The sequence below is a fragment of the Myodes glareolus genome, chromosome 25, assembly GCF_982192425.1.
Source record: "Myodes glareolus chromosome 25, mMyoGla1.1, whole genome shotgun sequence".
In the NCBI taxonomy this organism is placed as follows: Eukaryota; Metazoa; Chordata; class Mammalia; order Rodentia; family Cricetidae; genus Myodes; species Myodes glareolus.
The window spans coordinates 32,345,916-32,361,866 of NC_142050.1; positions in this window are offsets into that span (position 1 = coordinate 32,345,916).

Below are 15,951 nucleotides of genomic sequence, written 5' to 3' on the forward strand. Positions count from 1 at the left end.
TCACTTCCTGAGACCTTCTTTGTTTTGTCATATGATTATAAATCTTTGTAAGACAAGCTCTCTCTACCATCTGCCTCCCATCCATGCAATGGACAATATCCACACCACTCTTACTTACCACATTCTTTTCCATAACTTCCCCAGAGTTAAGTCATATGAATGCTCCATTTCAGCTGGAAGTCTAGACAGCACTTCCTCTATATCTAGTAATTCTTCTTCAGTGTCTATTTGATAATAGATCCTAAAGCTACTGAAGCTACTTCTTTCTTCTTCTTCTTCTTCTTCTTCTTCTTCTTCTTCTTCTTCTTCTTCTTCTTCTTCTTCTTCTTCTTCTTCTTCTTCTTCTTCTTCCTCCTCCTCCTCCTCCTCCTCCTCCTCCTGTCTTCTTCTTCTTCCTCCTCCTTCTTCTTTCTCTTCCCCCTCCCCTCCTCCTTTTCCCCTCCCTCTCCTCCTCTTCCCCCCTTCTCCTCCCCCAACCTCTCCTCCTCCTCTTCCTTCTCTTCCTCCTCCTCCTCCTCCTCCTCCTCCTTCTTCTTCTCCTTCTTTCTCTTCCCCCTCCCCCTCCTCCTTTTCCCCCTCCGTCTCCTCCTCTTTTCCTCCTTCTCCTCCCCCCACCCCCACCTTTTCCTCCTCCCCCCCACCCTCTTCTCCTCCTCCTTCTCCTCCTCCTCTTCTTCTTCTTTCTCTTCCCCCTCCCCCCCTCCTCTTTCCCCCCTCCCTCTCCTCACTTTCCCCCTCCTCCTCCATCCCACTCCCTCCTCCTCCTCTTCCTCCTTCTCCTCCTCCTCTTCTTCTTCTTTCTCTTCCCCCTCCCCCTCCTCCTCTTTCCCCCCCTCCTCACTTTCCCCCTCCTCCTCCATCCCACTCCCTCCTCCTCCTCTTCCTCCTCCTCCTCTTCTTCTTCTTTATTTTTTGAGACAGAATCTCTCTACTTAGTCCTGGTTGTCCTGGAACTCACTATGTAGACCAGACTGGTCTTGAAATCAGAGATCCTCCTGCCTCTCCCTCCCAAGTTGGGATTAAAGGTATGCACCACCAAACCCATCCTAAGACTTCTTGAAGTGAATTAAGAGAAAGACAAGGTGGGTAGTGGTGGCTCATGCCTTTAGTCCCAGCACTTGGGAGGCAGAGGCAAAAGAATCTCTGTGAGTTCAAGGCCAACCTGGTCTACAGGAATCAGGAGAGCCAGGGCTACACAGAGAAACCTTGTCTTGAAAAACCAAAAGAAGAAGAAAAAAAAAAGAGGAGGCATCTATCAGTTCTGTCTCAACTTCCCTCTGTCCTCCATCCAGGTCCTCCTATGGCCCAGAGGACAGGCATTTAGACAAACCTATAGGCTGTCAGCATGGGGAGAAGTGACCCAAGAAAGAGTGGTTATCACGTACCTGTGTGTTGGCTGCCACCTGCCCCTGGTTCTGATACCTGGAAAACAGTACCCATGAGCCATAGACTAAAAAACCAAGTAACATAAGGCTGAGATACACTGGCAGTGGAGCAGCGAGGCCCCACATTAGCGCCATTCCTCAAGCCTATGCTCCTCTCAGCTACAGTTCCTGCCTTTATACTGAGACTCCATGACATCACAATAGGCACTGTCAGGGAAAGCCAGTCTGGGGGCGCGCTCAGGTACCAGCTGCTGCCCTTCCTTGTGTCTGCCTGTGGCTCTGAGAGCTCTGGTATCTAAAGCCCAGGAAAGAATCTATCTGTGAATCTCCTAGGGTTCAGCTAGTCAGATTTGTCATTAAGGGGGGCGTGATGAGGCAGACTTTCAAAGGTCTTCCCAAATGACTTGTTCTGACTCACATTTTCTTTGGAGTCAGTCACTGGTCACTGTCAAGTTTGGACTGGGTCTATGGCCACAACTCACAAACTGCAGGTTAGAACACAGAACCAGGTGGAATCTAAGAGAGCTGGGATAGATCAAGTGGAATCCCTCAGGGACCTGGAGGTGCTTGGTTTTCTAGGTTTACAAGTCTTCATATTTCCTAGTTGCTGTTGCCCTGACACACATCACACTGAGCAGTGGCCTTCAGAGAGGACCGACGGTCTCATTGCCCAGTTCGGTCATTACGTCACTCATCACTCCATCTTCCCTAGAGTCAATGTAGTGCAAACAATATTGATGTGATCACTGATAAAGAAAAATGCTTTTTTCCATCTAGGAACACTAACGGACTACTGCCTAGTAGGCACCGTTTTAGAAGACAGACTAGGTCTTTTCCCCACAGGGTCTTCCGTCTATAGGGGCAGCACAAGTCACATTTTTGGGAATCCCACTATAAAAAAGAATAAATAAATATGGTGTGCGTGCTTTATGAAGCACTGTTCAACTTCTACAAGGATTTTAATTATAAAGAACTCAGGCTTGTACCCTGAACAGCGGACAGGTGCTAGCCACATAGCATGTATGTACGTACACCGGGGTATACCAGCCTGGAGCTCTGGGAAATAATTAGCAGTGAAATATCCCTTTGGGTTCTTAAAACATTTGTGTGCAGTTCAACAGGAACCTTAAAGATTTACTTTTCTATTTTAAATCATGTGTGTATGCATACACACGTATGAGTGCGGGTGCTGTGGAGAGGGGCCGAGAGGGTGTCTGCAGGGACAGGTGTGTGAGAACCACACAACATGGGTGCTGGGTACTGAACTTGAGTCTCTGCGAGAGCAGTCTTCATTCCCCACCTCTGGGCCACCTCCAGCCCTAACAAGGAGCCTTTAGGCCCTGTCATTCAGATTATGATGTCAGCGTGTCCCTTAAGGGTTCATGGGGGGGGGAATTTTATCCCATAGTGAGGCATTAAGAGAGTAGGAACTTAATTCAACTACATAAATAGCTGTTAATTATTAAATAAAATAATGTTTACTACTTTATCTAATATTTTTACTTAACATTTTTGATACAGGACCCAGTTGGGCCTCAAATTCTCTATGTAGCCAATGATGGTCTTGAACTTCTTCCTTTTTTAAATTTTATTTAAAATTTCTTAAAATTTATTTTACATATTAACCACAGTTTCCCTTCCCTTCTCTCCTCCCTTCCCATCCCCTCCCCTGCAACTCCCTTCTACCCCCTTTCTAACCACTCCTTCTCCATTCAGAAAGAGCAGGCCTCCTGTGGGCTTGAACACAGTACAGCACATCAAGTTGAGGCAGCACCGAGCTCTTCCCCCTGCATAAAGGCTGGGCAAGGTAATCCAGCTACGGGCCAGGCCCAGGTCCTGATCTCTCTGCTAGGAGCCTTACACACAGACCAAGCTACACAACTGTCACACACACGCAGAGGACCTGGGTGGGGCCTTGAACTTCTTGGTCTTACTGCCACCACCATCCAGGTGCTGGAAGGGCAACGTAAGCACCACTAGCCTGACCTCAACTGTGGTGATTAAAAACGGGAGCTTTCCGGGGAGATTAAACATAAAATTAGCAAGTGGAGCCCCCATGACCGAAGACTGCTAGCCTTAGAAGGGGAAGAGATAAAAATGGACATATGTACACACATGTGCTCCCTATCTCTTGCCATGTGACAACCCTCTCTGCTCCACATCTAGACTTTACCAGCGAAAGGTCACCACATGTGGCCTTTCAACACTGCTTCAACTCAGAACCAAAATAAACTTCTTTTCTTGATCAAGAAACCTCCTACTCAGTACAGAAAAGATATCCTTTCTTTCTTAATTGTTTAGCCACCATGCCTGGGGTGTATACAGTCTCTATATGTCCATTCGGTCCACTTGCATAGTGTCTATGGCTGCTTTCATGTCACTTTGTCACAGGTAAGTAGCTGTGCTGAAGGAATAGATAGCAGCATAGGAAACCTTTATATGCCTTCAGTAAATATCTTTTCTGCCAGTGCTGAGGGTTTCAGACCAGGGACTCATATGCTGGGCAAGGACCTGACTACTAAGCTACCCCTAGTGAGTGCTTTTTACAAATCACATTTATCGCTTGTCTCTTTGTGTGTGTGTGTGTGTGTGTATGAGAGAGAGAGACAGAGACAGAGACAGAGACAGAGACAGAGACAGACAGAGAATACTTGACTGTGGCTTGACTCCTACATACAGAAGTCAGGGGACAACTTGATAAAGTCAACTTTCTCCTTCTTTTCAAATATATATTTTTTAGATTTAGCTCTTTTAATGTGTCTTGTCTGCCTGTATGTGTCTGTACCACATGTGTGCCTGGTGCCCACGGAGGTCAGAAAGGGGCATGGAATTTCTTGGAACTGGAGTTAGAGATGCTTGTGAGCTGCCTGTGGGTGCTCTTAACCACGGAGCCAGCTCTTCATCCCTGTGCTCTCCCCTTCTGAGAATCAGACTCAGACCACCAAGCTTGGAAGCCAGGGCTTTACCTGCTGAGTCAGCTCACCAGCCCTGGGCATCATTTACAGTGCGCCATACACTGATCAGAGTGTTAAATCAATCAAACATTTATTTTCTTATGCATAATTCAGGGTCCTTAGATCATTTAAACTCATTTAGCCTTTCCCATGCACAACATGCTATTATAGTCAGGAATTCTGCTGCTTGTTTGTTTGCTTGTTTTGTATAGCCCCACCCACCCTAAAACTCTTTGTAGACCTGGCTGGCTTTGAACTCAGGGATCCTTCCGCCTCTGCATCCAAGTGCTGGGATTAAATCGTGCACCACCACTGCCTGGCAGGAATTCTACTTTTTATTTTGGAGTAATTATGAAAGCTGTAATAAATGTATAGTAAACCCCAGTTACCCTTGCTCCTCTATCCTTAACACCTTTTTTAAAATTTATTTTATGTATATGGATATTTTGCCTTCATATATGTCTGTGTATATACCACATGTGTGCCCAAGAGAGTCAGAAGAGGACATCAGATCTCCTGGAACTGGAGATACAGACAGTTGTGAGCCACCATGTGGGTGCTGGGACTCAGCCCAGGTTCTCTGCAAGAGCAGCCAGTGATCTTAACCACTGAACCATCTCTCCAAACTCACTCTTTTGCTTGTTTGCTTTCTTGCTTGCTTGCTTTAGTTTTTGTTGTTGCTATTTGGGACAGGGTTTCTCTGTGTATCAGTTTTGGCTGTCCTGGAACTCGCTCTGGAGACCGGGTTGGCTTTGAACTCATAGAGATCCAACTGCCTCTGCCTCCTGGGTGCTGGGATTAAAGGCATGTGCCAACACTGCCCGACCCCAGGCCCACTCTAAACATCTTGTAAAACTTTAGTACACTTGTCAAGGCCATGAGTTAAACTTGGAAGGTGGAGGCAGGAGGATCCAGAATCTAAGGTAATCTGGCTACACTGCAAATTCAAAGAAAACTTGAGCACATAAATCCTATCTCAGAAAATTAACTAAAAACACTGGCATATTTACTATTAACTGAACCTCAGCCTTCATTGGGATGCCATATTTTCACACCAATGTTCAGGGTCCAACCCATAGTACCATGTTGCTGGAGACCAAACCCAGAGTCCTCTGAGGGCTCCACCAGCGCTCACCCACTGTGCCAATAACAGAAAAAGAAGAGCCCTAAATTTGTGTCCCTGTGATGTTCCCTGTATGCTTAGACTGAGATTGTATCGGTGGGGTGGGGTGGAAATGGACAACACACAGCTGTGGCATGTCCTTCTTATTCCAGCACGCCAAGAGGGACACGTGATTCACTTGTGGTACTGGTCTCAAGTACTTTGTAGGGTAGTGCATGCCACATTTCTCCATTTGAAGCTATTATTTTCTTTCGCTCCTACTTTGCTTCTGGAAGGGGCAAATCTATAAATCTAACTCCTATTGGAGGTACGGGAGCTGGCATGATTCAGTTCCATCTCCTGGAGGAATATTATAACACAACACAAAGTATTTGAAATTCGTGAGTAAGAAAGATGTGTCTCCCTCTCCCCATAGTCTATTTGCTCATTTGTGTTTATTGGTATGGATGTGTGTATATTTCTTTTGTACTTTGTATTATGGCTCGATACCATTGTTATTCATTTTGTTGCTCAATTTTTCCAGCTTTAGCTGTGAGGAGCTCTTCTGCCTGTTTGTCTTCAATACGTCCCATCATTCTGGAGTTTGGGGCCCTGTAAACCAGAGCTCATCTTCCTGTGTCTTTCTCTCACTCTGTAACCCCCAGCCACCAGCTAAAAAACAGACCCAGTTCTTCCCTCTCCCATGAAGGGAATGCTTTACCATCTCGATTCTATATACAATGTCTGTCCTCACAACACTAGGATCTAATCCATGTGTTTAATCCAAAATGGATCTAGGATTAGATCCAGGATCTAATCTGCCTTGAATTTAGACGGGATACTGGGCATTTCACTGTGTTTATGAGCCCATTTTTGGAACCAGGTTGGTACTTTCATCCCCTACCTGGTTCAATTTCCCTTCTTTGACCTTACAGACTCTTTAACATATTCAAGACCTATATAAGCCTGTCTAAACCTCCCAGCACCACCTACGTTGTGAAAATAACAGCTAGCTGACCTGGAAGAATGGAGTTCCATTTTTAGTGTATTAGACTTCGTGTACAGTCAGTATCCAACTGCCTCCCAAGCCAAATCCTCTTGGCTTTGATCCAGCAAATGGATACCCAAGAGATCATTTGTTTTTCCCTTCTTCAATCCAGTGGTCAGCTTTCTGTCAACATTTCGGGATCACTGCTGCCTTCTCTGGTTGTTTTCCTCTCCTCAGATGTTTGCTTTCTTCAAAGAGTGCTAGTTATTTGGAGACAAGTTGCAGCCCATCCATCTCTGGATAATTCTTTGCGGGGGGGGGGAGAGAGAGAGAGAGAGAGAGAGAGAGAGAGAGAGAGCAAGCACTCTTGATATGAAGCCTCCAATTCACAATCTCCTACTGCTCCTCTCAGATGAAGGGATTGCACAATGCAGCACCATGCCTTACTCAGTTCTAACCTATCTCTGAACTGTTTTAGCTCTGCCTAGAGCCCAGAATCCCCTATGAAGGACCAAACTCTGTTGTTCACGCCGCATGCTGGGAGCTGTGCAGCCTAGTTTCAGATCAGCAGAAGACTACATGTTCTATGGGCTTCCTCAGGGCAAGCAAGGCACCTGTGGAAACAGACTCTCACTTGGCAAGACCAGTGTAGGAATCTGCGAAATCCATGCAGCTTGCAGGTTCTTTTCTCTCTCACTATTTTGGTGATTCTTTGGGTGGTTTTTAGTTTTACCCTGTCAGCCACATGTGCAACAGCTGTAATTGCCCCTGGAAATTCTGCTCCTTTTAAAATATTTTCCCCTAATATTCAGCAGGGGGCTAACGCTTCTCAAATCTCTTCTCTGGAATTGCTAACTACAACTCCCAATCCTGGGAACTTCTCTGACTCGATAGAGACAGGTACGCATGAGAGAACAACACTTCGAACACTCACTCTGTCTCACGGTTCTAGAAAGGAGAGTAAGGCATGCGTACACAGAATAGGGGGAAAGCCTTAGGGATTCACACAGTGCCAACTGCTGAGAGTAAGGTCCCCGGACACCAAGCATAGAATCATTGGTAGGATCTGCTATGTGCCAAGAGGAAACAGACAATGCAAAATATGGGATGGAGAGATCCATCTTTACCATACACAGGAGCTTGTGTTGGTGGGAGACGCATGGTACAGTGAGATGGGAAGAGTGCTTATCAGTCTGTCTGCCTTCTACAGAGAGATCGAGACATAGGGCCCTCTTGTAGGAAAAAGAGCTGTATAAAATACACCTTGCAGACATGAACCAAGGTCTGGGTTTGAATACTGTCCTTAAAGCATTGTTCCCATGTCTGTTACTTTTAACTTTGTAACTGCAAGCAGCTGTCAGCTGACAAGCTCCAGGAGAGCAGGCTGTGTCTGGCTCGATATTTAGTTAAGGCCTGCAAAAATGCTGAACTCTGCGTCTATAGTAAGGTATTGTAGCAGGTGGGACGGTGTATTTGGGGAAGCATAAAGGGGAACAATGGGGTTTTTCATACTGTATTCCTTCGTTTGTGATGTATTTCTTAAAGTCTAAAATAGAAGCCAATAATAAAGTTGTTCACGTAACCCTGGTAAGAAAATTTCTGGTAGGTATAAATAAAGTTGGCCTGAGCTATTCGGGGCCTCTTGAGCACAGCCCACTTGGTGGTCAGAAGTTTTCCTTGGCCAATGTCCCTTCCCTGCCTCAGGACCTGAACTCAAGTTGAGGCTAAACCCTAGCAACGTAACACTGTAAGCCTTCAAAACATTCTCAGGTTTTATTTGCCTCCCTCTAATCTTCTTTATTCCAAAAGTTTCCTTGATTCTTGAGATGACTTAGCAGATGAAGTACTTTCCTCAGAAATATGAGGACAAGTGTTCAGATCCCCGATACCCAGTAAACAATGGGCAGGGGTTGCAGCCCACTGTAAGCCCAGCACACTTCTATGTAGAGGACTTAGAGACAAGAGATCCCCAGAACAAGCTGGTCAGCTAAACAAACTTAGGTCTCAGGGTTCAGCAGGAGGGTCTACCTCAGTAAAGAATGCCCAAGGCCAGCCTCTGACTTCCACATCCGTCATACAGTAACAGATCACAGAGACAGAAACAGAATGGAGTCCCCGTGGGCTGGGAGGATGGAGAGTGGAGCTAATGATACAGTTGTACCAGTGATATGGGAAGGGCTGAGCTGGGCAGTGGAGATTATATAAGTAAACTTAGTATCACTAAATCATAGTATGTTTTATGTTACATGTACTTTACAACAATAAAAAGTTAAGACAAAGCTGGGCAGGGTGGCACACACCTTTAATCTCAGCACTTGGGAAGGCAGAGGCAGGCCGATCTCTAAGTTTGAGGCCAGCCTGGTCTACAGAGCAAATTCCATGACAGCCAGGGCTACACAGAGAAACCCTGTCTCAAAAATATAAATAAATAAATAAAATAAAGTATGTAATTAAACCAAAAAAGTCAATCAATAAATAGTAAGAAGATGATGTTGGAGAGATGGTTCATTGGTTAAGAGCACTGGCTGCTCTTCCAAAGGACCTGGTTCAATTCCCAGCTCCCACATGAAGGCTCACACAACTGTTTGTAACTCAAGTTCCAGCAGATCCTCACACATGCAGGCCAAGTACCAATACACATAAAAATTAATGAACAAACAAAAATTACTTTTAAAAAGGTAAGAAGATAAAAAGATCACTAAATATAGGAATAAACCAAGGAATATGGAACTGGCCTGAAACTCACACGTGGACCAGGATGGCCTTGAATTACAACCATCCTCCTGTGTCTACCTGGCAAATTACAGATATAAGCTACCATGTCTGGCTCCCAGGATACAGGTTTTCTGTTGTTGTTTGTTTGTTTGTTTTTCAAGACAGGGTTTTTCTATATAGCGTTGGCTGTCCTGGAACTCACTTTGTAGACCAGGCTGGCCTAGAATCCACAGAGATCTACCTGCCTCTGCTCCCAAGTGTTGGGACTAAAGTTGTGTGCCAACACTGCCTGACTTAGCTTTTTAACCAGGATTTAGTATTTTATAAATGTATATTCACCTATGTACCGAAATGTCTGAGACAATATAAACAACTGTCTTAGGATGCTGATAGAGGGAACTTTTCTCTGCACTTTAGAAAATTCTGTACAATTTGCAGATTATCCACGTAGAGAGATTATGCTACCCTTTGTGTTACCTTTTCCTTCTATGTTTTTTTAAAAGAAAAAGAAAGACTTTCATATACTGACCTGCTTCCTGCCGCAGCAATCCCAATGTATCAAGGATCCGACAAGCTTCCAGGGAGCACTGTACCATCGCTTCTTTCTTCTTCCCTGAGTGAACGGCCTCAGCCACCAGCTGCTTCCCAGCGGAGTCATCTACAGGTAATCTGCACGGGTTCACAGGGGTCACAGCTCAGCAAAGTCTGACTCTCATGAGAGCAACTGTCACGACGCCATGTTTCCTGAGATGGTGTTTAAGTCTCTCAGGTAAATTCATTCTGTCTTGCCAGGGTTGGACCTGAAACCATTTCCTTTGACTTTTACTCACCTCACCCTGGCTCCCAGTGCTACTACACTTAAAGGTACCCACTTGGTAGCAGCCTAAAATGCAGAGCAAAGTAACCCTTGGGGATAGGCTCTGCAACCATATGCTAACTTGAAAGTAGTCACTTCCAGTTATAAACATTGACAAGAAAAGAACCTATGAGCTCGGTATTTAGTAAGCAAAAGAAAGAGGAGTCCCACAAAGCAAGATAGTGTCTCAAAAATATAGCTAAAAAACAAACAAAAAGAACACACCTCACCCTCAGAGCCAAGTGCTATGGCCCTGCTCATCAAATTCATATTCTAATTCTTCTCCTGCAGAAAGAAGAACAATTTTAGTAAGATCTAAAAAATTACTAGTTGGTACAATAAGGAGAACAAAGTTAAAGACCCAAGTTTTAATATCACAATGAGCATTAATTTTCAATAGACGTCATTTATTCCCAGGGATCATCACCAGGAAATAAGACTAGAATGAGTGTGACATGGAAGAAAACAATTTCAAATTAGAACAATCAACTCAGGAGGTCTTGGTGGCACAGACTTTTATTTCTTTCTTTGTTTGTTGTTTGGTTTTTCAAGACAGGGTTTCTCTGTGTAACAGCCCTAGCTGTCCTGGAACTCACTTTGGAGACTAGTAGACCAGGCTGACGTTGAACTCACAGAGATCCTCCTGCCTCTGCCTCCCAAGGGCTGGGATTAAAGGCGTGTGCCACTACCACCCGGTTGGTAGCTCATATTTATAATCCCAGAACTCAGGAGGCACTAGAAAGATCACTACAAGTTCAATGTCAACCTGAGTTACATTGAAAGTTTGAGGTTAACCTTGGCTATACAGTGAGATCCTATCCCCGATTTAAAAAGAAAAAAAAATTGAGGGATATACCTCAGTGGCATAATGCTTGCTTGATATTATGTTCAACCCCAGTACCACAAAACACAATCCTGGTTTTACAGGCCTGTAATACTAGGTATTCAGAAATTGAGGCAAGATGATCATACAAGGCTGACCTGGTCTATAGGAGGTAGGGTTGGGTTTCAGGGGTACTTTAGTGATAGAATGCTTGCCTAGTATGAACAGGCTCTGGATTTGATGCCAGCACTATCAGAAAAAAACACCCAAACCATTCATCTCTCTATACATACTTTTATTTATGCAATTTGTGTGTGTGTTTGTGCAGAGTGAGGGTCCTCCTCAGTCATCCACCTCAGGATTGCTCACTGAACCAGGAACTCATCAATTCAGCTAGGCTGGCTGACCAATAAGCTCCAAGGATCCATCTATACATGCTACCAGGTCTAGCTTTTTTTTTTTTTTGGTTTTTTGAGACAGGCTTTCTCTGTGTAGCATTGGAACCTGTCCTGGAAATTGCTGGGTAGACCAGAATGGTCTCTAACTTAGAGATCTGCCTGCCTCTGCCTCCCGAGTGCTGGAATTAAAGGCATGCACCAGCACTGCCTTTTTAGAAGCATAAATACACATTTTGTTGTTGCTAGAGACCGAGTTTCATGGAGTCTAGGCTGGTCTTGAACCTGTGTAGACCTTAAACTCCTGATCTCCTTGCCTCTAATTCTGGGACAACAGGCAACAACCACCATGCCTGACTAGAAGCATAAATAAAAAGTGTTGAAAGCAATTTGCTCATATATATATTTCTAGTTACATATGTGTACATACATATGTATACACACACACACATACACACTGGATTTTTTTTCCTTATTGGTAGTTAACCAATTGCAGATTGAAAAAGAACTGTCTAGGAAAGATCAGCAGTTAGGAGCACTGACTACTCTTCCAGAGGACCCAGGTTCAATTCCCAGCATCTACAAGGCAGCTTACAACTGTCTGTAACTCCAGTTGCAGGGAATCAGATATCCTCACACAGGCATACATGCAGGCAAAAATACACATAAAATTAAAGAGAGAAGCCAGGCAGTGGCGGTGCATGCCTTTAATCCCTGAACTTAGGCGGCAGAGACAGGCGGGTCTCTGTGAGTTTGAAGCCAGTATGGCCTACAGATAGAGCTCCAGGTCAGTCAGGGCTACAAAGAGAAACTCTGTCTCAAAAAAAACTAAATAAAAAACAAAAAACAAAACAAAAAACCCTAAAAAACACTAAGAAAAAAAAACCTGTCAAACTGTCTGCTTTGAACATGTATACTTTTGTCATTATTCCCTAAACAGCAGGTATATTGATCATTTGAATAAATTTACAGCATATTAGGTATTGTAAATAATCTAGAGTAAAGGAGGCTATATGTAGTTTATATGCAAATACTATGCTACTTGAGCATCTTCAAATCTTGGTATCTTCAAGGAAGGGTTTTGAAACTAATCCCCAAAAAAGCCCTGTGAATAGCTAGAATGTGTAAATATATCCATAGAACATGAATACACACATAAACATGCATCAAGGTTCTCTCAAAGTGTCTCTACTGAAACAATTTTCCCTGAGAACTTTTCTTATCACATGAAGGTAAAATCTGCACTAAGAACTGAAAACACCAGGGCTGTACGGCATGGCTCAGTTGGAAACGCGCTTGCCTAGAGAGTATAAGGACCAGAGTCCAAGACCCCAGAAAAAAGGTAAAACAATCGGGCATGGTGGCCCACACTTGCAGTCCAGCCCCGGAGAGGCAGTGACGAGGGGATCCCTGGGGGTTTGAGGCCAGCCAGTCTAGTGTGATTAGCGAGCCCCAGGACAGAGAGACCCCGTTTCCAAGGAGGAAGATGGTGCTTCTGAGGACGACACCTCAGGTTTTCCAGAACACATCCACACTAGAAAGTATTGATTATAACAAACCATAGGGATTAGAAACAATGAATTCTAAGGCTTTGCTTCATTTCCTACCACTAAGTCCAAGATCTTTTGAGAAGAATGTGTTTAAAGTATTTCTTTAAAATGAAAAGAAAGGTAAACTAGAGTTTTGCTATTTTCAAAACAAAAACAAAAACAAAAAACCTGGGGTTGCTGGTACAGCTCAGTGGTAGAGAGAACAGTTTCCCAGCATATACCAAGGGTCTGAGACTCAGCATCCCACAAAAAGTAAAAAATAAATAGAGCCAAAGAAACTGGTCACAGGGCAAGAACCAGACAAGGAAGACAACAGATAAATAAATTGTTTATATATATGAGGTCCAATGGAAAGCTTTAGGAAACAGCACTGCTGTGTGCACATCTCACTGCCAGGGTCAGAGCCACATTCCCTTACGTACCTTCCCTGTCAAAGAAGCCTTGGAGAGCCTTCTTCGGATTCTTTATATAAAATGCCTCCCGGTCCTGCTGAAAATCCAGGGCAATGGGGTTCTCTTCAGCCTCGTCCTCTACAGCATCCTCGCCTGCAGGGCACAAGAAAGAACAAATGTTCTTTGAGAAGATGTGTGAATGACATCCATGATCCTTCTAGATGGAGTAAGGATATAATAGAAGGGCTGGCACAGTGACACACACCTGTAAGCAGTGTTCAGGAGGCTGAAGCAGGAGGATCATAAGTTCCAAGATTGCCTGACTACAGAGATAATGTTTCAAGACACACACACACACACACACACACACACACACACACCTACATTTAAAAGTGATTAAAAGATATTTGAGAGCATGCGATGAACAACCACAAATCAAAAATTGCGCAGTTCCTTCAACTGTGTTACCGTTAACTCAGATTCTGCCTCTCGGTCTTCCTCTGGCCCCTAATGAATCAAGGGGGGGAAATACAGACATGTATGGATTCAGGAAAGGAGAAATTATTTTCAGAGATACAACCTGTGGGGCCAGACTGACCCTTATTGTCACTGGTGATTGGAAGAATCTTTTTTCTTTTAGTTTTCTAAATTACGTAGGAGACAAGACTTGTTTCCACGGTGTCTTTTTCTTCCCATCTCTCTAAGACATTCACCTGCTACACTCTGGGAAAGCACTGAGTGCTTTAGCCTACCGCTCTCTTTCTCTCCTACTCGGTCTTACTCGTCGTGACTGTTCCCTTTTCTGACACTAACTCTAGCATGCTAATGGCTTCTGACCTAGTCTTGACACTATCTATCTATCTATCTATCTATCTATCTATCTATCTATCTATCTATCTATCTATCTATGCCACAAACATACAAGTGCCACAGAGCACATGGAGGTCAAAGGACAGCTTGTGGGAATCCATTCTCTCCTTTCACCACGGGAATCTCAGGGATCAAACTTGGGTCATCACAATTGGCAGCAGACATCTGTACCTGCTGAGTGAACGCATCAGCCACAACTGCTTTCTTTTTAGATTTTTGAAACTGGGTCTCTCCACAATGTATCTCTGGCTGGCCTTGAACTCATAGAGATCTACCCTGCCTCAGCCTCCTGAGTGCTGGAATTAAAGGTGTGAGTTACAAGCCCTGTCAGCCTCTGACTTCTGTCTTTTCATAAACCCGAGTATCCATCTTCCAAAATGTCTGGATATATCCAAAATGTTTGTGGATATATTCTATAGTCTCTTGAATTTTTTGTACTTTGTGAAAATAGCCTGGAAGGTGAAATATCAAATGCTGATTTCTTAGTCAACAAAATGAAGTAAGTTTTCCACACCCTCCAGTGATAATTATTTAGCATTCCATGTGTGTGTCTGTTTGTGAGTGTGTGTGTGTCCTTTTTTGTTTGTTTGTTTGTTTTGTTTTTCAAGACAGGGTTTCTCTGTAGCTTTGGAGCCTGTCCTGGAACGCACTCTTGTAGACCAGGCTGTCCTCGAACTCACAGAGATTCACCTGCCTCTGCCTCTCCAGGGCTGTGATTAAAGGCATGCACCACCACCGTCCGTGGTAGAGCCGTGGCCTAGCAATAGGGAAGAAGACAGCCTGTTACAGTAAGGACCACATTCCCATTTCTTGAGGGGTAGTTCAACAAATTATTGTTGTTCACTGTATTAAATTCATGGTATTACTACAATTTTATATTTTTTTTGTGAAGTTCCTATTTTAATTGTTAAGGAGAATGGTGACCATACCCAGGGACTGGGGCAACTGGTTGACCTCGTGTTCTGTCCCCAGAACCCATATTTAAAAGCCAGCACTGGGAAAACAGAGACAAACATCTCTGAGACTCTCTTAGCCAATCAACAAGCCCACTTGATGAGCCAAAGGCCAAAATACGGCCTTAAAATACAAGGCCGTAGCCAGGGAGGCTGCTCAGTCAGTAAAATGCTTACCATGAGAACCTGAGTTTGATAACCCAGTTAAAAACCTGGGCACAGTGGTACAGGATTGTAATCCCAGTGTGGGGAAGGCAGAGAGAGGAGGATCCCTGGCACTCGCTGGCTGGCCAGCCTAGCCTAATCAGCGAACCATAGCCTAATCAGCAAGTTGCAGGTTGCATTGAGAGACCCTGTCTCAAAAGCCAATAGGAATGACACCATAGGCCCACAAGCATTGTGCACACATATACATGTATCAAGCCTCTACACACACACACACACACACACACACACACACAATTTGAAGCTAGTTTGTTTTATACATATAATACCAGCTACAAGGTGCGAAGACATCACTTCTCATTAAAGAAGTCTGTGTAGACTATCGATGTTGCTCAGTGTAGAGCACTGCTGGCTTGTGCAGGCCCTGGGTTCAGATCCCAGCACTACAAAGGAGAAAACAAAAGTCCATACATTGCTCAAATTAAGTGATAGTAATTAGCGCTTTAATAGGCACTTCTGATGCTTTTAACCTTTGGCCCAGATAGACTGGCCATGGACATGTTATGAAAAGTCAGTTGCTGTCTTCTTTTCAGCTGTCCATAGCGTGCAGTGTTGCTGTGAGCAGAGCATAGGTAAATGCGTGAGTGGCTCTTCAGGCCCCCACTTCTACAGAGCACGGCGACTTCAACAAAGGAGCAGGGATTTTCTTCTCTGCTTTACTTTTATTTGCAAAATAATTCCCTTGCCAGAAGAAGGCAGAAGGCCAATAAATGTTGAGAGGGGTTGGAGGGGTTACACCTGGG